The sequence below is a fragment of the Sus scrofa genome, chromosome 13 (genome assembly GCF_000003025.6).
Source record: "Sus scrofa isolate TJ Tabasco breed Duroc chromosome 13, Sscrofa11.1, whole genome shotgun sequence".
NCBI classification, from domain to species: domain Eukaryota; kingdom Metazoa; phylum Chordata; class Mammalia; order Artiodactyla; family Suidae; genus Sus; species Sus scrofa.
The window spans coordinates 200,075,473-200,099,513 of NC_010455.5; the positions used below are offsets into that span (position 1 = coordinate 200,075,473).

The 24,041-nt window shown below is 47.5% G+C and overlaps 1 long non-coding RNA gene across 1 annotated transcript; it reads right to left on the minus strand.

Annotated features, from left to right (window-relative positions):
- On the minus strand, positions 1,803 to 23,466 carry LOC106505859. Its single transcript, XR_002338065.1, has 3 exons — positions 22,829 to 23,466; positions 4,336 to 4,425; positions 1,803 to 2,293 (listed from the first exon to the last, which is right to left on the minus strand). It is a non-coding gene; the product is annotated as an uncharacterized LOC106505859 (long non-coding RNA).

Here is a 24,041-nt window from a genome sequence, read left to right on the forward strand (position 1 = left end):
ACTGGTATCCATGAGGACGTAGGCTCAATTCCTGGCCTTGTGCAGTGGGTTGAGGATCCGGTGTTCCGTGACCTGTGGTGTAAGTGGCAGAAGCAGCTTGGATCTGTCATTGCCGTGGCTATGATTCAACCCCTATAGCCTGGGAACCTCCATATGCCGCAGGTGCAGCCCTAAAAAGCAAAATAAATAAATAACGTGGGTCCCGAGTCCCTGGGGATGACTGGCCCATCTCCCCGTCCCAGCTGGACTCACCCATCCTTGTGCACCTTCCCTCTGGGTTAATGGCTGTATTTCAGTCTCCGCTCCCTCACCCGGTGTGGGTGTGTCTCGGAGAGACAGGACTTTGGACAAATTCATCTCAAGTTTCTTCACAGCTCTGAAGACTTGGGCCTTCCCTACTTTGGCAGAGAGAGGGTGAGAGACAAGACGGGGCAGAAGCAAGGTGTGGAAACAAAGGCCCAGAGGGAAGGCAGATGACACTTCTGCATACAGAGGTGAGAGGGACTCGCTCACCACCTCCTCTCATGGCCACTGGAGGTCACTGTCCCCACTGGCACTGAAGTCTCTGCTGCTCACTCAGCCCCATGTCCTGCCGATGGGCCGTGTCCCTCTCTGGCTTGGCCAGGGTGGATGGACACTGGCCCTTCCCTGGTGGCCAGACCTAGAACAAGTCAGGGTGGGAGAGGACTATTATTATTTTTTGTCTTTTCTAGGGCCACACCCACAGCATATGGAGGTTCCCAGGCTACGGGTCTAATTGGAGCTGTAGCGGCCGGCCTATTCCAGAGCCACAGCAACGCCAGGTCCGAGCTGCATCTGCGACCAATACCACAGCTCACGGCAACGCCGGATCCTTAACCCACTGAGTGAGGCCAGGGATCGAACCTGCAATCTCATGGTTCCCAGTCGGATTTGTTTCTGCTGCGCCACGACAGGAACTCTTTTTTTTTTTTTTTTTGAGGATTATGGAAGTAATCCCCACATCCTCATCTGTTCACTTGTTTGTTCATTTATTCATTCAGGAAATATTTATCAGATGCCTTCTAGATACCGAAAGATCCATCAGTAAACAAAAAAATAAGAATCTGCCTTGAGTTCCCACTGTGGCTCAGTGGGTTACAAACCTAATATCCATGAGGACGCAGGTTGATCCCTGGCCTTGCTCAGTGGGTTAAGGATCTGGCGTTGCCATGAGCTGTGATGTACGTCACGCAGACGTGGCTCAGATCCTGCATGCTATGGCTGTGGCATGGGCCGGTGGCTACAGCTCCGATGAGACCCGTAGCCTGGGAACTTTCATATGCCATGGGTGTGGCCCTAAAAAGGAAAAAAGAAAAGAATCCACCTTCCTGGAGCTTACATTCTGATTGGGGCAGCGGCTGGGGTGGGGGGGGGCAACAATAGCGCTAGTAAATATATATTAGATGATGACTATGGAAAAAATAGAGAAAGGTGAGGGGCGTTAGGAGAGCTGGGTGGCTAATAGGTTGTACCCTAGAGCAGGGGGGGCTTCTCTGCAAGGGCTGAAAGGACAAGAGAGGGTCCATAATCAGATCAGGAGTTCCCGTTGGGCTCAGTGGTTAACGAATCTGACTAGGACCCATCAGTTGCAGGTTCGATCCCAGGCCTTGCTCAGTGGGTTAAGGATCCAGCGTTGCTGTGAGCTGTGGTGTAGGTCACAGACATGGCTTGGATCTGGCGTTGCTGTGGCTCTGGCGTAGGCCGGTGGCTACAGCTCCAATTGGACCCCTAGCCTGGGAACCTCCATATGCTGCAGGAGTGGCCCGAGAAAAGGCAAAAAGACCAAAAAAAAAAAAAAAAAAAAAAAAAAAAATCAGATCAGGAGTTCTAGGTTTTCCCAGGAGCAAGATCGGTGAGGGGGGTGAGGACAGCCTGCAGCCCCCTGCCGGGGTGGAGCCTCATCATGACTGGAGGTGCCGCACCAGCTACTCAGCCTCCCTTGTCTCCGCACACTCACCTTGGGGAGTCAGCCCAACACCTGCCTGTGCGTCTCTGGGGATGCGGGCTGAGTGGCCAGACCAGGCCAAGGTCGACCATTCCCCCAGGCCTCACTGGGGCTGGGGAGGCGTCCTGTCGGATTCCAGCGGGAGTGAAATCTTTCTGGGTTGTGACTCTCTGGTCCAACTCTCATCCCAGATCCAAGGCAGAGCCAGACATCACCCAGCTGTTATCTTCCACATCCTGCTTTTAAGCAAAATCTGCGGTGGCTTTCACAGCTAAATCGTCAGAGGTGTGGTTGTGGAGGTGTTTCCTTCAGTTTGTGCCTGAAGTCCTGCCCTCGTCAACACAAACAAGGTCAGCATGCAGAAAAAAAAACTAACTCTCCTGGATCCCTTACAGAAATCCTACTTTTCCCACAAGTTTTGGCTGTGAGAGATAGCATGTAGCAACAAGTATGACCCTTTTTAAGAAGCTGTGGTAACAAATGCTTAGCACTGATTGTGCGGGGTCCATACTCTTGACTTTTTTTTATCCACACCAGAGGCATGCGGAAATTCCCAGGCCCAGGGATCGAACCTGTGCCACGGCAATGACAATGCCAGGTCCTTAACCCACTGCACCACCAGGGAACTCCATGGCCTCTTTTCTTAATATCCTAAATAACTTAATGTCTCCTGTCATAGAACGCTGCCTGGGAGGGCATTTCAAGTGTAAAGACAAGTCTGTGTAATGACCCCCAGTCTCTCTGCCCTTGGTCAGCACCCTTGGCAGGTCTAAGAAGCGCCTGCTTGGGGGAGGTGAGGGCTAGGGGGCAGCCCTCCAGGCCTTCTTTCCCCACAGAGCCCTCTTCTCTCCCCATCTCCTCCCCACCACGTACAGGGAGCTGGCAGCCCCCGTGCTCCCCATCACCAGTGGGGCTTTACAACAAAACAAAACCCACTCAAGTCTAGGCCTGTGACCCCAGAATCAGCTTCTAGAGGTGAGGGAGACACCAGCCAGGCACGTACGTGCATTTTAATAAACTGAAGAGGTTTGATGGGCTGTCAGCACTGAACTAGTTGGAGGTTTGTGAGGTCTGGAAGATACACCAGTGAAAGGCAGTTAAAATCCTTTGAGCTCATTGATTTCATGAAGAACCTCCATATTCAGCTACTCAAGAAGAAAGCTGTGCCACCCAGCTCCAGTGTCGCTCTGCTTCTGATCCAAAAGTCACAGGAATGAATAGATGCCCTTATCTGAGCTGGCCTCCCAAGCTAGCGCCACAAGGCGGCCACCAGCCTGAACAGCGGTCAGGGAAAGGATGAACTTGGGTTCCTAGTGGACCGAGTCCTCCAACAAGCCACTGGGGGGCGATGTTGCTAGGTTTTAGCTCCACTGTCAAATGTATTAACTACTTTCACAGATTTTCAGTGAAAGGATTTTAATCCCGTGGTTATGAAAGTAGTATATTATCTATTACATTCTTCGTGTTTATTACTTTGTAGGTAATTAAATGCTATTTTGTTGTTCCAAAGAGTTCTATAAATCCATGTTATATGCTGACTTAGCACTCCGGGAGAATTTCACATACATAGAAGCTAGATTTAAAAGATGTTTTGTGTAAATGTAGCCAAAGGTATAAAAAGTTTGAAGAAACTATCCTCAAAAAGGTGTTTAAAATTTTAAACCAAAAAGAATACAGTCTTAAGACATAGGGACATTTTCTACATTAGCAACAAATGCAATATCCGCCATGCTTCACGGCTACACAGAGGTACGTGCACAAAGATTTGTTGCACTATTTTGAAAAGACTGGAAGTCACCTAAGTGTGTATCAAAAGGAGATTGATTAAGTCAGGATATACCTATACGCTGGCCTATACCAGAGCTGTTAGTGGGGCCTCGTGTACTGCTCTGGAAAGATGGTAAGTGTAAAACCAAGGTGACCTCTGATTTGTCACGTTCTCTGCGAGCCGAAAGGGGACTGACCCATGAGCATCACGGATAGATAAGCAGGCCCCGCTCCGGGATGGGAGCCGTCTTTGGCTTCAGGCCTCACCCTCGGGGGCAGAGTGGGAGGGAGGCTTTTGCTGAGGACATTCAGGGCCCTTTCAGCTTTAGATTTCAAGCCAGCACTTAATAACTTTAGCCTTTATTCCACACACTGGTGATTGCAGGGTTTTCCCCTCAAATGTGGCTGCCAGAGTGTGGTGGATGGGGTGGAGGGGGTGTAGGAGGCGGGGGCACCATCAGGGAAAGGGCATGGACTTGGGAGCTAGGCAGGGTGGGGCTATAATTCTGTCTCACCCGCTAAATGGCTGTGTGACTCGGCACGTTTTCTGTCACCTCCCTAGGCTTCAACTTTCCCATCTATAAAACGGAGCCAGTGCTTACCTCATCTGGTGGTTGAAAGGATTGAGCAAGATGTGCGCCTTCCTCCTTAGCTAAGGGTTCCATCTTCTCAGGGGAGAAATTTAGTGATTCCTGGGGAGATATTTAACCACGATATTAGGATTCTCCAGAGAAACAGAACGAACAATGTGTGTATATGTAAATATGCATACGTACTTACATACATATATAACTATACATGTGTGTGTGTATATATGTGTGTGTAAATACACAAATGAGAGAGAGAGGGAGAGAGATTATGAGATATCGGCTCCCATGATTATGGAGGCCAGTGGCCTGGAGACCTGATGCTGCAGCTCCAGTGCAAAAGCTGCCAAGTGGATGCCCAGGAGAGTTCCCTCTTGCCTGGTCAGGCTGGACTTTTTGTTCTAGTCAGGGCTTCGACTGATTAGATGTGGCGCACCAGGTTAGTAAGAGCCGTCTGCCTATGCAAAAATTCATGGATTTAAATGTTAATCTCATGCAAAAACATTCCCTAAATGGACACTTAAAATTGTCACATAAACAACAAGGACCTACTATATAGCACAGGGAACTATATTCTGTATCTTGTAATAACCTATAACAGAAGAGAATCTGAAAAATATATATATATCTGAATATATATACATATATATGTCTCAGTCACCTTGCTGTACACCTAAAACTACCACAACTCTGTAAATCAACTATGTCAATAAAAAATTAATTCACATAAAAAAATAACCATCACAACCACCAATTCGAGCTAACCCTGGGAACTGAGAATGCAGGGGGTCTGGACCCCCCTAATTCATGGCTAATTTGGTCCTTCAGACATGCAGTGTCGAATCCCCTCTGCCCTCATCTACAAAAGAAGAATACACAAGAACTTCTAAAAGAGCAGTTCAGGAACTACTGAAATAGCATGGGAGTGGCTGGCTTCCTGTGAGAAGTTACAACCAAAAGTGCCCGTGAGTTAACTTGTGGCAGCTGAGCCTAGCGGAACACAGGTTCTTGGCAACCGCAGAGTATGAAGGTTGCAGGCACTGGGGCTGGCTCGCCTGCCTGGACTTGAACCCTGGCCTTTGCCACTTGCTGTGTGGCCAACAGTTTTTTGCCTGGCCTTTTTTTTTTTTTTTTTTTGGTCTTTTCATGGCCACTCCTGTGGCATATGGAGTTCCCAGGCTAGAGGTCAAATTGGAACTGTAGCAGATGGCCTACATCACAGGTGCAGCAATGCAGAATCCTTAACCCAATGAGCAAGGCCAGGGATTGAACCTGCATCCTCATGGATGCTAGTCAGATTCGTTTCCGCTGAGCCACAACAGGAACTCAAGCTTGGCCTTGCTTGAACCTTGCCTCTCTTTTTCTCACTGTGGAATGAGATAACAAAGCAACCCTGCCTCGTGAGCTTGGGACACGGGTGAAAGTGAGAGGCTGTGGGGGGGAGCCCAGGGCGCCCCCCCTGCCAGGGAACCTCCAAACACATCAGCCAGTGCTGCTCCTTTCCAGACCTTCAACTCCTTCGCCCCTGAGCATGACCCCTCCTCAGTGGGTCCATATTAACAGAGATTTAGGTCCAAAACCAGTGCTTTGAGGCCTCAGTTCCCGTGGTTCATTCGATGACATTTGAGATGCTAGCAGCTATAAAATTAACATCTCAAAGCCTTTTTTTTTTTTTTTTTTTTAGGCTGCACCTGAGGCATGTGGAAGTTCCCAGGCTAGGGGTCAAATTGGAGCTGCAACTGCTGGCCTGCGCCACAAGCACAGCAATGCGGGATCTGAGCTGCGACTGCGACCTATGCCATAGTTCACGGCAACGCCGGATCCTCAATCCACTGAGTGAGGCCAGGGATTGAACTTGCATCCTCACAGTTACTAGTCGGATTCATTTTTGCTGCACCACAATGGGAACTCCCTCCAAAGCCTTTCTTGATGATTGGACATCTTGCCATGAGAAGCATGTGCAACAGAACTCATTAAATTGGGAAGAGGGTCTTCTTTTTAGGATGGCAGGTTCTTAGATCCTGGAGTGTTGCTGGGGAGGGGGAGTGATTTGGTTTGAGCTGCAGCCATTGACCCCCAAGGAACCTGGCTTATGGGATCCCCGTAGAGAAGGCCCAGCCAGGGTCCTTGTAGAGTGTCTGATGCCCAGAGGAGCTGACCCTGGACAGGAGGTGGGAAACATGTCACAGCAAGTGAGGCTGTGACAGCTGCAGAAATGTCAAGTGACAACACTGTTCACTTCTTCCAGGCTGACAAGACTCCTATGGTGACACTGCATTTAGAGCTATGAGAAGCTGCTGAGTGAGGCACCTGCATACACAAACACACACCCCAACAAGCATTTAAAACAACCAGTACTGGAGTTCCCTTGTAGCTCAGAGGTTAAGGACCCAGGATCATCACAGTAGCAGCTTGAGTTGCTGTTGTGGTTCAGGTTTGATCCCTGCCCAGTACTTAGAAACTAACTTTTTTTTTTTTTTAAAGAGTGGGATTCTATCACACAGAGCTGGTGTGAGATAATACTGAAGCCTCCGTGTTTAGTTTGCTAGGGCTGCCATCATACATTTTAAGGGTGACTTAAAGCAACAGAAATGTATTCGACGGCTCTGGAGGCCAGGGTCTGAAGTCAAGGAGTCGGCTCCCCCTGGGGGCTCTGGGGGAGCACCCCCGCCCCTGCCTCTGCCAGCTCCTAGTGGCTGCTGGCTTTCCCTGGCTCAGGGCCCCACTGCTCTGACTTCTGCCTCCACCCTCCCTCTGCTTCTCTGTGTCTTCTCCCTTCGCTTGTCTTCTGAGGACACCTGTCCCTGGATTTAGGGCCCACCCCAATCCAGAATCATCATCTCGAGATCCTTGACTGATTACATCGCTATCAAGACCCTACTTCCAAATAAGGTGACATCCTGAGGTTCCAGGTGATGTGGAATTTGGAGGGACAAGATTCAACTCTTTATACCTGTGCCATGAGAGGGGCAGGCCGGTGAGGGATGTCAGCTGGAAAATGGAAACCAGCTTCTCCCCATAAGGCAGCCAAACCCAGACCCAGGGAGAGGCCGCTTTAACTGCTGAAATGCGACAAGACCTCTGAGCTGTCCCCAACTGGCCAGGCAGGGCCCCCACGATTTCCTTGGCCCTGGGCAGCGTGGACCAGCGTAGTGCCGCAGTGTGGCCATGGCATGTGGCACCCAGAGACACTTTGTTAGCTCACCGGAGTTCACAACAAGCCTGGGGCAGGAGGAAACTGGCACAGGGGGCTTAGGAACCTTAGGTCTTAAAATTGCAGTTAGTTAATCGGCTGGTCGTCACCTGGCTCCAGCATCGGTGCTCTTACCCACTGACTGTGTCATCAGGATTCCATCTACACACAGAGAAAGTGGCCAGGGGCTTCCTGTTGTGGTTCAGCAGGTTAAGAAAGCAACGCATATCCATGAGGACCCAGGTTCAGTCCCTGCCCTTGCTCAGTGGGTTAAGGATCCGGCGTTGCCGTGATCTGTGGTTTAGGTGGCAGACATGGCTCAGATCCCGAGTTGCTGTGGCTGTGGTGTAGGCCGGCAGCTGCAGCTCTGATTCGACCCCTAGCCTGGAAACTTCCATACACTGCAGGTGTGGCCCTAACAAGACAAAAAATAAAGTAAAAGAGGACACAGTTTCCCAGCTTGACTCTGGTCCCCACCCCATGGAGCCGGTGATCCTGAGGGCAGCACTGGGGAGGGCAGCAGGGAAGGGGGAGGAAGTCTTGGTTTTCAAAGTGTGTTCACATAGGCTGACTTGAGGGATGATATTTAAGCCAAAACTGGAGAGAGGAGGAGGGATGGGCAGAGGAAACAGCCAGAGAGGCCCCCAGGTGGGAAGGCCTAACTTATGTGAGGAACAGACAGACAGAGTCCCGAGTGGCTGGAGCTTTGTGAACCAGCCAGCTTATGTGTGTGATGAGGAGAGAGACACGGCAGGGCCACGGAGAGAAGCCTGGATATGTTCAAAGTGCGAAGCAGGGAGTTCCCGTTGTGGCTCAGCAGTAATGAACCCAACTAGTATCCATGAGGATGCGGGTTGGATCCCTGGCCTTGCTCAGTGGGTTAAGGATCCAGTGTAGTTCGAAGACGTGGCTTGGATGCTATGTTGCTATGGCTGTGGTGTAGGCCGGCAGCTGCAGCTCTGATTCGACCCCTAGTCTGGGAACTTCCATATGCTGCAGGTGAGGCCCTAAAAAAGCAAAAAACAAAACAAACCAAAAACCAAAACTAAAAGCGCAAAGCAGAATGCTTTGCAGTGACTTGCTCTCCCCTGGATTTTAGGAAGAGCCCTCTGGAGGCTGCCTGGAGAAGGAGAGGTGCAGGCAGCCGCAGTCAGGAGGCTACTGCAACAGTCCAAGCAGCGGGGAGGGGCCTGGGCCAGAAGGTTGGCACAAGGTGGGGAGGGCACTTGAGTACTTGGGGGATCAAGGGGACAACTGCAGTGACTCTGACTCTAACTACCACAGCTCTTTACTGATGGTGTGAAATTCTAAGGCTGCACTGTCAGAAGGGCCTTCGGGATTTGAGTACAGAGCTGGAAGTAACCTGTCTGGCAGGACATCCTTCATGTCCATCCCATTTCCTTTAACCCTTCCTTCAGGGAAAGGAGGGACCAAGGCCCCGGAGGGGTAGTGCCCACATTGGGCTGTGCAAGGGGCAGATGCTGAACTGGTTTTCAGGATAGCAGAGCCATGGAGCCAGGCCCTTGATCACTGACAGTTCTGCTCAGGTAACTTACACTCTTTCCCCCCCGCCCCCCCGCCACCACCAACTAGGGCTACCGTGCATTGCTGCTTCATCTCACTCAGCCCCAGCTGGGACCCTCCCAGTGACGGGGAGTTCACCCCTTGTGGGGACACCTGTTCCAATTCCACTCAGCCTAGGTAGACGGTTCTCCCACCTATGGGATCAAACCCGGCTCTGGTTATGTCCACACCCTCTTTCCGGTGGTTCCCAGAATACCACCCTCTCTTTTGGGGCCTTCTTTTCCAGGCTAAACACACCTCAGGAAGAGCAGAACCTCCTAACATGCAGATTGCCAAACCACCGCCCTACCTTGGGTGGCGGAACTGTGGCAGCAGCAGCAGAAATGACAGCTTTATGGAGCAGCCTTAGCCCCGAGTGATAAAACTGGATCTGTCTGGTCTTGGCTCTGGCCATGAGTCACTGGCTATTTTTACTTCTAAGGCCAGAACTCCAGCTTAATCACAGGGGCTCCTGTTCCTGGCTGACGGAGCAGAGGGCAGCAGCGTGATCTGGCCTCCCAGGGGCCTCTGCAAGATGCGAGACCTGCTGGGGGCTGGGGCGACGCTCAGCGGGGCAGCTGGACATGGCCTCTGTGCTCTCCAGTGCCACGTAGCCTTTGCCTTCATCATCTGGTTGGTTTCTCTTGCTGATCGGCTCAGCAGCATGGGCAACTGTGCAACCAGAGCCCTTTTCCAATGCAACGTGGAGGGGTCATGTTGTGAACTAAATGAGAGAATCGAAACTAGGGTCGTGGTAGAGGCGCCCCCCACTGCCACCTTTGGGAAGGAAGTCAGTTTCTCCAGGCACCAATCACTCAGGGCTCATAATCTTTTTTCTTTCTTCTTTTTACAGCAAAACTTCCGGGCATGGGAAGTTCCTAGGCTAGGGGTTAAATCAGAGCTGCAGCTGTGGCATACTCGACAGCCACAGCGACACGGGATCTGAGCTGCATCTATGACCTATGCTGAAGCTTGCAGCAATGCCACATCCTTAACTCACAAGGCCAGGGATGGAACTTGTGTCCTCACAGACACCCTGTGTTGGGTTCTTCACCACTAAGCCACAAGGGGAACTCTTTTCTCTTTTCTAAAATTAAATTAGCAGGCGCAAATATCTGGGCCGGCTCCTACAATTCAGCTCCCGTGGAGGAGAATTTAATCTGAGGCTGCAAGATTGCCTAGCTGGTCCTCTATGACAGAGCCATGCCGCTTCAAGGTATATTCCCAACAGACTCGACATAACTTGCACACATGTTATCAGGAAACTTATACAAGAATGACTGCAGCAAGGATGTTCCCAAGAACAAAAAACTGAAAACAATCCAAATGTCCATAAACTAAAGAACCGGTGAATCAAATGGAATATTTTCAGACAATGAGAAAAACAAACCACAACTTATTTCTGAAAAGATAATTGTAGCAGGGGGTAAACGTTCCATTTCTTAGATCTTCTACTGATTTTTTTGTCAATATATGCAGGAGATTAGAGCTGCCCACCGGCAGACACCTCGAGTCTACCTTCAATAGGTGCTTGGTACCGGCACCGGCCCATCGAGCCCCACTGGCTTCTCAGTACTCCTCAGGGGTTCTGCTGAGTTCTCCTGCTATTTGGATCTCATTGCTTTTAAGTGATGAGCGCTGGAAATTTATTTTTTAAGGCCTGCACCTGCAGCACATGGATGTTCCCAGGCTAGAGGTTGAATTGGAGCTGCAGCTGCCGGCCTACACCACAGCCCCACAGCCACAGCAACACAGACTCCAAGCCGCATCTGCAACCTACATTGCAGCTTGCAGCAACACTGGATCCTTAACCCACTGAGAGGGGCCAGGGGTCAAACCCACAACCATCTTGGTACCAGTGGGTTCATTACTGATGAGCCATAATGGGAACTCCAAGCCCTCCACATTTATTCCAGCTGTTTTTACTTAAGACGTAGTCTTGGAGTTCCTGCTGTGGGACAATGGGATTGGCAGTGTCTCGGCAGCACCGGGACGCAGATTTGATCCCTGGCCCAGCACCATGGGTTAAGGATCCAGTGTTGCCACAGCTGTAGCATAGGCGGCAACTGCGGCTCGGATCTGATCCCCGGCCCAGAACTCCATAGGCTGTGGGTCGGTCAAAAAAGCAAAAAAAAAAAAAAAAAGGAAGACTTAGAGTCTTAAGGGGCACTGGTACATTTCCTAGGCAGGGACTTAGAGGGATATGGGCAGGAGGCCCAGGAAAACAGAGATGGCTGGGGTTTTGTTAAATTTGGCTTAAATTGAAAAAAAAAAATTGACATATGGTCTGAACAAAACTTTCCCTAATGAAATGAAAAACTGAATTATTTCAGCTCTGAAGGACAAGGGATATCTGGTCCTGCCGGGCACGAGGTACACCCAGGTGGCTGAGGATCAACCTTGTGACACCCAGCAGTCCTGCAGGCGAACCCCACCACAGCCATCACCTAAATACTGCTCTGCTGGGGAGCCACGATCTCGAGACTGCTCATCTTGGCTTCTGAGCACCCGAAGCCGTTTTCGATGATTGGAGGAAGGAACCAAGACATGGCAGAGAGTCAAACTAACCCCCGGGTAGCTCCTTGGGAAGCTGCGCTGAGAAGCAACACACTTTGGATCCACCAGCCCGTCCCAGAAGGTGGTCCAGATCATATCTCACATTGGAATCAGGCTACCAAATGGCTAACGGGAAACTGTGCCTCAAAGACCAAACAGCTTCTGGACAGACTGCCGCCTGTGGGTCCCGCTGGGTTTGGGTGTGCCTGCAGACACCTAGTGGGGAATGAAAGGAGGTCCCGCCCTGAAATGGCCAAGAAGGGGATATCCGTCTCCTGGATTCCCGTCTGCAAGGTAGACCAGAAACTAGAGGGGTAAGAGTTTTTCTCTACTTTTCATTTATTTTTTATTTTTATTTTTATTTATTTATTTTTTGGCTTCCCCATGGCCTATGGCATTCCTGGGCTAGGGCTCATATCCAAGCCACATTTGTGACCTAAGCCATAGCTGTGGCCATGCTGGATCCCTTAACTCACTGTGCTGGGCCAGGGATTGAACCTGTGTCCTGGTGCTGCAGAGATACTGCCAATCCCGTGGCACCACAGCAGGAACTCTTCTCTTTTCTAAAATTAAATTAGCAGGAAAAAATATTTGTAGGGCTAGCTCCTTGGATCTTTCAATTGCAAAAATCTCGGGGCATGTGGACGTTCCCAGGCCGGGGAGCAAACCCTTGCCACAGTGGTGATGACGACAGAGAGTTAACCCACTGAGCCACAAGGGAACTCCTGCAAAGACTTTTAAATTGTTATAATATTAACAAATGTTTTTAACAACATTGTACCTATTTAGGAGTTCCCATTGTGGTGCAGACGGAAACGAATCCGACTAGGAAACATGAGGTTGTGGGTTCGGATCCCTGCTGGGCCTCAGCTCATTCATAGCTGGACCTCATGCATGGCTTCAAGACACCATTGGTTAAGATCCGGCCATGGCCATGAGCTATGACGTAGGCCGCAGACACGGCTTGGATCTGGCTTTGCTGTGGCTGTGTGTGGGCCGGCAGCTGTAGCTCTGATTGGACCCCTAGCCTGGGAACCTCCATATGCCGTGGCCCTAAAAAGTCAAAAAATAAAAAAATAAAAAAAGGTACCTAAAACTATTGCTGCCTTCTCTTCTCCTTTATTCAAGTACTCCTAGCCCTCCTCTGTCTGAACCGCCTTTCACTCTGAAGACACTCTAAGGTGCTACCTTTAGCACCAGCGGCTGTACGTGAGCCTCTTCAGATCAAAAACTGAACTGAGGGCCATAGTTTCTTAGCCCCAGGGAGGATCCTCAACAGTTTAATTTTTTAAATTTTTTCATTTTTTTTTTCTTTTTGCTTTTTAGGGCTGCTCCTGCGGCATATGGAGGTTCCCAGGCTCGGGGTCGAATGGAAGCTGTAGCTGCCAGCCTATGCCACAGTCACACTGGATCCAAACTGCATCTGTGACCTACACCACAGCTTGTGGCAATGCTGGATCCTTAGACCTCTGAGCGAGGCCAGGGATTCAACCTGCGTCCTCACAGAGACAATGTAGGGTTCTTAACCCCCTGAGCCACAACAGGAACTCCATTATGACTGGTTTTTAATCTGCGTTTTCTAGCGGTAAGGAAACCTTTCCCCTCAAGTTAATTATGATTTACAGCACTTTGATAAATTATACCTTTGTAAGGAGAATTGAAACACTTTTCTTTAACTGATCCCTCCAGAAATTGGAAATTCTTAGATTCTCAGCAGCTTTATCAGCTTCCTTATTTATTTATAAATAAGGAAGGCCACCTTCTAACAGGCATCGCAATTTCAAGGTATTTTGGGGACCTTGAAGAGAGAGGAATCCACCCAAATCTATAGATATTGCAGGTAGATCTGTGACATGCTTTTTCTGACCTTTGAAAGACTCCATCTGAGATTCCTTATGAACAGTTCCCACACAGCCAATTTAAAAGAGCTATGTGATCAATTAACCAGACTTATCTTGCAAACAAATTAGTCTTATTTTGGCTATATTTGGTAGAAAATAGGGTGATTTGAGAGAGAGAAAAAAAATTGTTTCAGTAGATATTGAATGCTAGTTTGGAAGTGACCAATAAGGGATTCATCTCCAAAATACAAAAACAGTTCAGACAATTCAATATCAAAAAACAACCCAATCAAAAAATGGGCAGAAGACCTAAATAGACATTTTCCCAAAGAAGATATACAGATGGCCATAAGGAACATGAAAAGATTCTCAACATCACTAATTATTAGAGAAATGCACATCAAAACAACAGTGAGGTCTCACCTCCCCTTGGTCAGAAAGGCTGTCATCAAAGTCTACAAATAAAACATGCTGGAGAGAATGTGGAGAAAGGGGCATGCCTTTTCCTACTACTGGTGAGAATGTAAATTGGTGCAGCCATTATGGAAAACAGTATGGAGGTTCCTTAAAAAACTAGAGCTACCACATGATCCAGCAATTTCACTCCTGGTTAATCTACCTGAAAAAACTAAGACTCTAATTCAAAAAGACACTTACACCCTATGTTCATAGCAGCACTATTTATAATAGACACGGAAACAAGTCAAGTCCCCATCAACAGATGGGGCCTAAAAAGATGTGCATGTGTGTGCACACACGTCACACACACACACACACACACACACACACACAGGAATATTACTCAGCCATAAAAAAGGATGAAATGTCATTTGTAGCAATATGGACGGACCTAGAGAATATGCTTTGTGTAAGTCAGAGAAAGAAATACTATATAATATCACTTTTATGTGGAATCTAAAATACAAACAATCTATTACAAAATAGAAACAGACTCACAGCTATAAAAAAACTTATGGTTACCAATAGGGAGAGCGAGGGGGAGGGACAAATTAATTAGGAGTATGTGGTTAACAGATACAAACCACTACACATAAAATAGACAAGCAATAGGAATTTACTGTATAGCATAGGGGATTATATCCAGTATATCCAAGATTTTATCATAACCTATAATGGAATATAATCTGAAAAAAGAAAAGAATTGCTTTGCTGTTTGCTATACACTTGAAACACAATATTGTGAATCAATTACACTTCCACTTTAAGAATTATAGAACTCAAATTAAAATGCTTAAATTTATTGATAAAGAGTGTCATGTTAGATTTGTAAAAACAATTTTTTAAATTCTGCTTTTGTTATTGAAACTCACATCCCAGATAGCTCCTTGTGGCTATATCATTGTAACGTTTAATTTTTGAAAGACACGCTAATAAGCTTTTTTTTTCCCCTGAAGCTTATTATAGCAATCTATCTTTGGATGAAGATCAGAGTTCCATGACCTGCAACCAGGAGATTAAGCATAATGGAAAGACATCGGATAAAGGACACTTTCCTGCCATGTTGGAAGGGACCATATCTGGCCTGATGTCCTGAGTGAACAGCAGCTCCCATTTCTGACACCTGCCTTCAACTAAGACCAGCACTCCCAGACTGGGACAAGAAGATGGTGGCATCCGAAGAGGACGGCTGACCCAAGATGCTGGACCAGGTCTACATGGTAATAACTTTGACAGCTGCTCACACTTTTGCTTATGAACCCAATGTATTTCTCCCTCGGCCTCAGTCATTTTCAAGTTTCAAAAGTCCCTGTTGACCTCTCTCTGGCTGAGACCTACCCATCATTCTCTTTTATTTTTTCTTTTTAGGGCCGAACCTGGGCATATGGAAGTTCCCAGGCAAGGGGTCAAATTGGAGCTGCAGCTGCCAGCCTACACCACAGCCACAGCCACGCCCAATCTGAGGCTCGTTTGCACGCTACACCACAGCTCACAGCAATGCTGGATCCCTAACCCACTGAGCAGGGCCAGGGATCGAACCGCATTCTTATGGATGTTATTCAGTTCCATTACTGCTGAGCCACAATGGGAAGTCCCATGTCATTCTCTTTCATTACTTCATGCTCATTTTCCTCACAGCATCGATCACATGGTATGATTATACATTCATTTGCTTGTATGCTTATTTTTTTAAACGGTCATACTTGTGGCATATGGAATTCCTGGGCCAGTGTCTGAAACCACATCGCAGCTGTGGCAACGCAGGATCCTTTAACCTATTGTGCTCGGTGGAGGAATCAAACCAGCGACGCCAGAGACAGGCTGGATCATTAAACTACCTCACCACAGTGGGACTTCCTGCTTGTATGGTTTTTGTCTGCTTACTCTAGACTGTCAGCATTTCCCTTTTATTGAGAAAAATAATAGACCCAGCATGTTGCTTGGTGCCTGACCAAAGCTTGACAATGAATAAATAGCTGTTGAATGAATGAATGAATGATCCATTAAGGCAAGAAAGGCACTGCTGTGTGATTATACAAATGACAGCTGGGAAATAATACAAACTCGGCCGAAGAGCCAGGTTCAGTGAAGAGCAAACCCACAAGGTGGAAAATATTAAACCAGTGCGAAACATTTGGCTCTCAAGCTGCTCTCTAGCTAGAGGATTCACTGGACTCATTGTAAACACTGGCTACTTCTCTCTAAAAGCTATTATGAGAATGGTCCCTTTGTTGTAGCTGCTCCCTCATCCACCCACCCACCCACCGACCATAATGTAGCCACCCTTCCAACCAACATCCATTTACCCATCCAACATCCACCCATCATGATGCAACCACCATTCTAACCAACATCCATTTATCCATCCAATATCCATCCATCTGTGCATCATCTGCCATATAACCACCCCCTTCCCCCCCACCCACTCATCTACCTCTTACCTTCTGTGACCCATTCCCTTACGACCAACCTACCCAGGTCTCTGTCTCCGGGGGCTTGGGCTTGTTTATGCGCCCCCTATTGGCTCTGAACATTGCCAGCGGGAACAGTGATTTACCCATTCCAGACACCCTAAGATGAAGGTTACTTGCATTCAAAACAATGAGCAGACTTCGGAAGCTTCCCTCCAGATCTCACTGATTTGGGAGCTGTAGGAAGGCTCAACCCAGCTGCAGGTGTGGTTATTCCAAAAGTCAGCCCATGGATCTGTCTGTCTGGACCTGGGGATTCTGGGCTTGATGATCTCCCACCCACAGAGCGAGATGCAAGGCATCTTAAGGGTTCCCTGAAGCTGCTCTCTGCACCCTCATCATTCTTACTTTTCTCCCTCCCTCTGAGAATGAAATAGGATGTGTTCGCAGCCATAGAATGTAGAGAGTTGGCCAAGACTTCAGAGCTGCTCGGTTGGTGCCCCATTTACAGAGGAGGAACCTGAACCCTAGCGTCTTAACGTCTACCTGAGCCAGGAGTATTACCAGTATTTGGCCTGAGACGCAGTAGTTGTTGGGTGTGTGTGGGGGGGTGCCAGGCAGAAGCACAGCCTCGGAGGAGACATGAATCTGCTGCCTGTAGGGCCTCCCCTCCCCTCACACCACACGCCCACCAGAGCCAGCACCTGCATACGTGCCCTGCAGCTGGGAGCGAAAGCAAACAGTTTTGTCTGAAACACAAGGAGGACAATGTCTGTTGAATTAGTCACAGTGATGTCATCTAGGGTTTAAACTTGCACTGTGTAGACTTAAAAAAAAAAGACAACTTCACAGCCTGAAAGTTGAGAGTTAGGTTTTATTTGGGGCAAAATTAGGACTTAAGCCTGGGAGATAGCATCTCAGGTAGCCCCGAGAAAACCGCTCCAAAGAGGAAAGGGAAATATCAGGATATATGTGATAAAGGTGAAAGGGGAGGTGCCTACAGCCATGCACAATTTTTTTTTTTTTTTTTTTTTTTTTTTTTTTTTTGCTTTTTAGGGCCACACCCACAGCATATGGACATTCCCAGGCTAGGGGTCGAATTGGAGCTGCAGCTGCCAGCCTATACCACAGCCACAGCAATGCCAGATCTGAGCCCCATCTGTGACCTACTCTACAGTTCACAGCATCCCCAGACCTACTGAGCGGGGCCAGGGACTGAACCGGCATCCTCATGGATCCTAGTCGGATTTGTTTCTGCTGCGCCACAACAGGAACTCCCATGCACAAACTTTTTACAAAGTTTACTACTAGTCACCAGGAACAGATCTCACCATGAAGGGTTTTGTGTTTTTCCAGATAGGAGAAGATACAAGAAGTGAGCTCATAAAATCATCTCCTAAAAACAACTAACTATCTGAAGATCTGCTCTTCCAGTTTCCCCAGAGCACAGAGGGCCTCCCTCCTGGTTTCCACGCTGAGCTCCACTCAGGGGCTGCTGCGGGTTGGCAGCTTCAGTAGCTCATGTTCTAATCTAATCTAATTAAGTGCCCAACTCCAGTTCACCACTGGCATATCTTATCCCTAGATAGCTCTTTCTGGAAGAGTCCAGATCAAACGGAAGCCAGAGTCCTGGTTCAGGAGAGAGAGGTTTCCAAGAATTAGCCAAATGGTTGAAGGGCCAGACAAGTCCCAGTAACAGAGTAATATATAAGGCGGGCTCTCCTGCCTGCAGCCTCTCAGCGTATCACTCACACCTTCTAGGCTATCCTGCTGAGACCTGCACATGCATCGCAGCATCCTGCAGGGGGCTGGGGCTGCTGAATGTTATTCCTCTGGCCAGACAAACTCAGGCTGTTTCCCCAAATCAAAAGCACACCTCCAGAGAGGGACTGCTTTATCGATTCCCTGGCAAGTACATTTCCTGCCTCGCGGCCAGCATGTCCCCCATATCCTGCTATGGATTCAACCTTTCACAGACATATTTATTTAGTCCATTTACAAAAAAAAAAAAAAAAAAAAAAAAAAAAAAGCTACCTTTAGAGATAAAAAGTGGGGCAAAGAGAGGAAATTGCTGTGGAAATGCAAAAAACCCAAAGGCAGTGACCGGCACGTGTTAAAAGTCAATAAAATTCCTAGTTGAAAGGTTCTTTTTTTGTTCCCTTGTAACAAGTCCAAGGGGTTGACCTCCCTCTCGATGGTGCTAATGCTCAGTGGAAAAAGTGTTTTTACAAGTGGGCCCCATTTGCAATGACATTCTGAAACACGGAATCCTGCGGCCGCCTCACCCAGTGCCTGGAGATGCATATTTATGAGCTTCATAACCAGTTACAGCCCGGGTTCCTCCTGCACACGTCTGTTATCGGCTCCCTATTTTCCAACTTGGGGATCAGAGATGGTGTCAACAGTTGCCGGGTTGGAGAGCTCTCAGATTTATGAATTTCCTTTTTTTTCCCTTAAAAAAAAAAATCACTCTGTGGCAGACCAGGATTCAGGGAGATGAAGGGAACAGGAGAGGATCCCATGGTTCATTGAGTCTTGCAGACATTGCTAAGTCTGTTTGCAGCTAATTTCCCATTTGGAAGGAGCCAGAAGTCAGACCTGGAAGGCAGGAACATGAGGATCGCTACTATTGGTCTTTTGGACAAATGGTGACTAATTGAGAAAACTTCAAATTGTGGTTTTAGAAAAAGGGCACCTTACTCTATATATTTCACTATCACTTGGTTGAAGGATTTAAACATAAAAACCAACTATATTGTATGTATGCTTCCTTGCAGTCACGAAGTGGCTGCACAGCTCCTGTGTCACATCTGTGTTCCAGGCATCGATACAAAGCTGCTAAAAGGACTCCCCAGAAGCCTTAGTAACTTCCACTGATATTTAACTGGCCCAAATCTAGATGTGAGGGAGGTTAGGAAATATAAATGTGTTTATCTGGGTACATTTCTACCCCCAAACGAAACTAGAGCTCTGTCCCTTAATAAGAGAAGATGGTAGCTAGGATAACAGGTCCACAACAAATAGTATCTTCCCAGTGTCTTACTCCTAATTGTTGTAAGAAGACAAAAGTAAGAATGACACTAGGTTCTAGGACTGAGGGACTGAGAGGCCAATGATGCCATGGCCTGAGATGGGGGAACCTTGGGGTTTGGGAATCAACACTTCTCTTTCAACCACGTTGTTTGAGATGCTAGGAGACTTCTGAGCAGAGAAATCAAGGAGGCTGTGGAATATGCATACCTGGTGCTCTGGGGAAATACTGATGTGAGAAAGAACAGCACATGAATGAAATTCTAAAATCATGGATTGGGTGAAATCAGGCAAGATCAGAAAAAAGTCAAGGGCAGAGATCTGGGTCTGGAAGGGAAAACGAGGAAAAAGACTGCTCTAGAACAAACAGTGAGTGGGAGGAAGGCCAGGGGACCGGAGTGTCCTTACGCCTAAGGAAGAGGCTTTCAGGAGGAGGGAGTGGTCCACATGTGACATGGCTGCTGAGACAGTGAGAGGAGGACAGAAAACTGCCCAGTGGTGCTGGCAGCGTAGAGGCCATTGGTGACACAGGGAAGGGTTTGTAATAGTTGCCTAGTGGACTTAGCATGATTTCCTTAATCATTCCCCAAGTCATACACCCCTGAATCACTTTCCCTCTCTTTATTCTTTTTCTTTTTTGCTAATGAAAGGAATATCTTGTGCATATACTTTTGCTACCATGGGAAAGTATTCCTTCTAGGTAAGTCCAGGAAAACACTGAGTCAAAAGATATGTCAAATTGTAATCCATATTGTCAAATGTTCCGAAGTGGTTATACCGACATATACTTTCACTAAGAGTGTTATGTGTCAGTTTATCATAAAGCGAAATCTTTGGTAAGCTGTTAGTTGAAAAATGTCCTGTTTTCATTTGGAATTGCATTAATTTCTTTTTTTTTAATTGGCCATTTGTATTCCTATCTTTTCCCCATTTTTCTTTTCAGTCTTTTTCTTGAAAATTTATCAGAGCTTCTTTATATACTTATTGTAATTTTCCCTGTTTATATCTTGATTTTTTTTTTTTTTTTTTGGTCTTTTTAGGGCCGAACCAGAGGCATAGGGAGGTTCGCAGGCTAGGGGCCAAATCAGAGCTGTAGCCGCTGGCCTACACCACAGCCACGAAATACCAGATCTCAGCCACATCTACGACCTACACCACAGTTCATGACAACGCCGGATCCTTAACCCACTGAGTGAGGCCAGGGATCAAACCTGTGTCCTTATGGCTGCTATTCAGATTCGTTTCTGCTGAGCCATGACGGGAACTCCTGTCCTGATTTTTTCAAGTGTTAATTTTGCTAACTTTAAATTCTACATATATATAGTTAAATTTCTTCTTGTTTTTCCTTTCTGCTTAGAAAGGCATTTGTCACCCCAGGAAGATAATATTATTTACTCATTTTCTTCTAGGTTTGCTCATTTCTTTTTAAGAGTGAATCTTTGACTTCTATGAGATTTATTTTATTTTCGTGTCAGAAGTGAAGTTGAAGGCCAAGCTTTATTCTCCAAATAGTTGGGTAGCTGCTTCAACACCCTTTCTTGAGTACTTTATTTTTTTTATTTTTTATTTTTTTTTGTCTTTTTGTCTTTTGTTGTTGTTGTTGTTGTTGCTATTTTTTGGGCCGCTCCCGCGGCATATGGAGGTTCCCAGGCTAGGGGTCAAATCGGAGCTGTAGCCACCGGCCTACGCCAGAGCCACAGCAACGCGGGATCCGAGCCGCGTCTGCGACCTACACCACAGCTCACGGCAACGCCGGATCCTTAACCCACTGAGCAAGGCCAGGGATCGAACCCGCAACCTCATGGTTCCTAGTCGGATTCGTTAACCACTGCGCCACGACGGGAACTCCGTACTTTATCTTTTTCTAATTAACTTAAAGTCACATTTATTGGAGTTCCCTTCGTGATTCAGCAGTTTAATGAACTAGTATGCATGAGGACACGAGTTTGGTCCCTGGCCTCACTCAGTGGGTTAAGGATCTGGCATTGCCATGAGCTGTGGTGTAGATCGCAGATGTGGCTTGGATTTTATGTTGCTGTGGCTGTGGTGTAGGCCAGCAGCTGTAGCTCTGGCTCAACCCCTAGCCTGGGAACTTCCACATGTAGTGGGTGCAAGCCTAAAAAGCGAAAAAAAAAAAATCACATTATTTGATACATTTCTATATGTTGATGAATCGCTTCCTTTATTCTCTTTGGTCCCATAAATCTATCAATGAATTTGTCTACTGTGGGGCCAGTACCATAGTGTTTTAATAACTGTACTTTTATGTATCTGTTAGGGTGTGTTTCTGTTGCCAGTGATGGAAAAATCCATCTTAAACTGATTTCTTCATGTTTATTTTTGCATGATGCAAATTGTTAAAGTATAATTTACAATGTTGTGCCAATTTCTGCCGCATAGCAAAGTGACGCAGTCATACACACACACACACACACACACACACACACACACACACTCCTTTTCCCTTTTCTTACATTATCTTCCATCATGTTCTATCCTAAGAGACTGGATACAGTTCCTTGTGCTATCTGTCTATCTATATACATATATACACACACATACATGTACATATTATATATATATACTAGAACCTCATTGCTTATCCATTCTAAATGTAATAGCTTGATATGCTGCAACTTTACTGAAATTATTAATTCCAACGTGGGTTTTTTTTTGGGGGGGGTTAAGTCTTGGGATTTTCTCTAAACAGAATCATATCATCTGCAAATAGCAATGGTTTTACTTCTACCTTCCCAGTTTGGATGTCTTTTTTTCCCTTTGTCTTGCCTAATGGCTCGAGCTAGGATTTCCAACACTGTATGGAATAAGAGCGATGAGATCAAATGAGCATAGAGATTAAATCAGAAATCAAAACCCTCCCAACACAGAGAACCTCAAGACCAGACTGCTTCACGGGCAAATTCAACTGAACATCAAAGAGTTAACACCCATTCTTCTCAAACTGTTCCATAAAATTGAGGAGGAGAGAATACCTCTCAACTCCTTCTGTGAGGCCAGCATTGTCCCAATACCAGAGCCAGATAAAGACATCACAAGAAAAAAAGTATAGACCCATAACCCTGATGAATAGAGATGTAAAAATTCTCCATGCAATATTAGCAAACCAAACTCAAGAACGTGAGAAAGGATTATACACCATGACCAGATGGGATTCACCTGGGGGACGCAACATAGGCAGATCAATAAACGTAACACATCACAGTGATAAAATGAAAAATAAAAATCACATGATCATCTCAATAGGTGCAGGAAAAGCATCTGACACAAAACGCAACATCTTTTCATTATAAAAACCCTTGGCAGATGGAGCATAGAAGAAACCTAATAAAGGCTGTGTACAACAAACCCACGGTGAACATTTCTCAATGGAGAAAAATCGAAAGCTTTTCCTCTAAGATCAGGAACGAGACAGGATACCCACTCTTACGTTTTACCTTTGAAAGCTGACTGTGTGTAGGTTTTGCTACCAGCGTGCAGCGGGAAGCTTTGAGGCTGTAGAGGGGCGAAATTGCAGCTTCCTCTGTTGCTCTACTGTCGGCGCAGCCTTGCAGGGCGCTCACCTGCACCAGGTGGTTGATGCCAGCCCATATTCCCCGAGCCAGCCCCCTCGGGGCCCTCAGCGGTCCCAGAGTAACAGTTCAGCCCCCAAAGTTCCGGGCCCCAGCTCTGCAGACCCGTTCTCTGAGCTTCCAAACCTCTCAGCTCTGCCCGCGCTTCCCCGCCCTACAGGGGACAGCTGTGTCCTGCCATTACTTGCTGTGTATGAGTTCAGGGTCCCCGCGTCGGTTTCCTGTGGCTGCTGAAACAAATGATCACAAACTTAGTGGCTCAAAACAACGCGGGTTCTCATCTTACGGTTCTGGAGGTTAGGGGTCCAATGCTGCTCTCCCTGGGCTGAAATCCGGGTGTTGGCAGAGCTGGTTCCTTCTGGACGCTCTGCGGGAGAATCCATTTCCTTCCCTTTGCCAGTGTCTAGGTGCTGCCTGCATTCCCAGGCTCACAGCCCCTTGTCCAACTCCAAAGCCAGCAGCAATGCCGGGCCAAGTCCTTCCCTCGCAGCCACATCCGTGTAACGCCCCCTCTGCCCCGCCCCGCGCCCGCCTCCAGGTATAAAGCCCCTGTGACTACACTGGGCCCACCTGGGTCCTCGGCCCCTCTCCCTACTTCCCATCAGCTGATTAGCAACCCTAACTTCACCTGCCACTTCAATTTCCTCTTGCCTTGAAACCTTCCGTGTCTGCAGGTTCTGGGTATTACAATGGGGACATCTTTGGGGGACTTTCTTTCACCTGCTGCAGTCCCCTTTTCCCTTTTTCATCCTCCAGTACCTGTTTGACTAATTTAATTATTTAATTTTTGTCTTTTGAGGGTCGCACCTGCGGCATATGGAGGTTCCCAGGCTAGGGGTCCCATCGGAGCTGTAGCCGCCGGCTTACGCCAGAGCCACAGCTACGCGGGATCCCAGCCGCGTCTGCAACCTACACCACAGCCAACGGCAACGCCGGATCGTTAATCCACTGAGCAAGGCCAGGGATCGAACCCACAACCTCATGGTTCCTAGTCGGATTTGTTGACCACTGAGCCACGATGGGGAACTCCAGAGCCACGACGGGAACTCCCGAATTCCTTATACTAACTTCCCTCCCT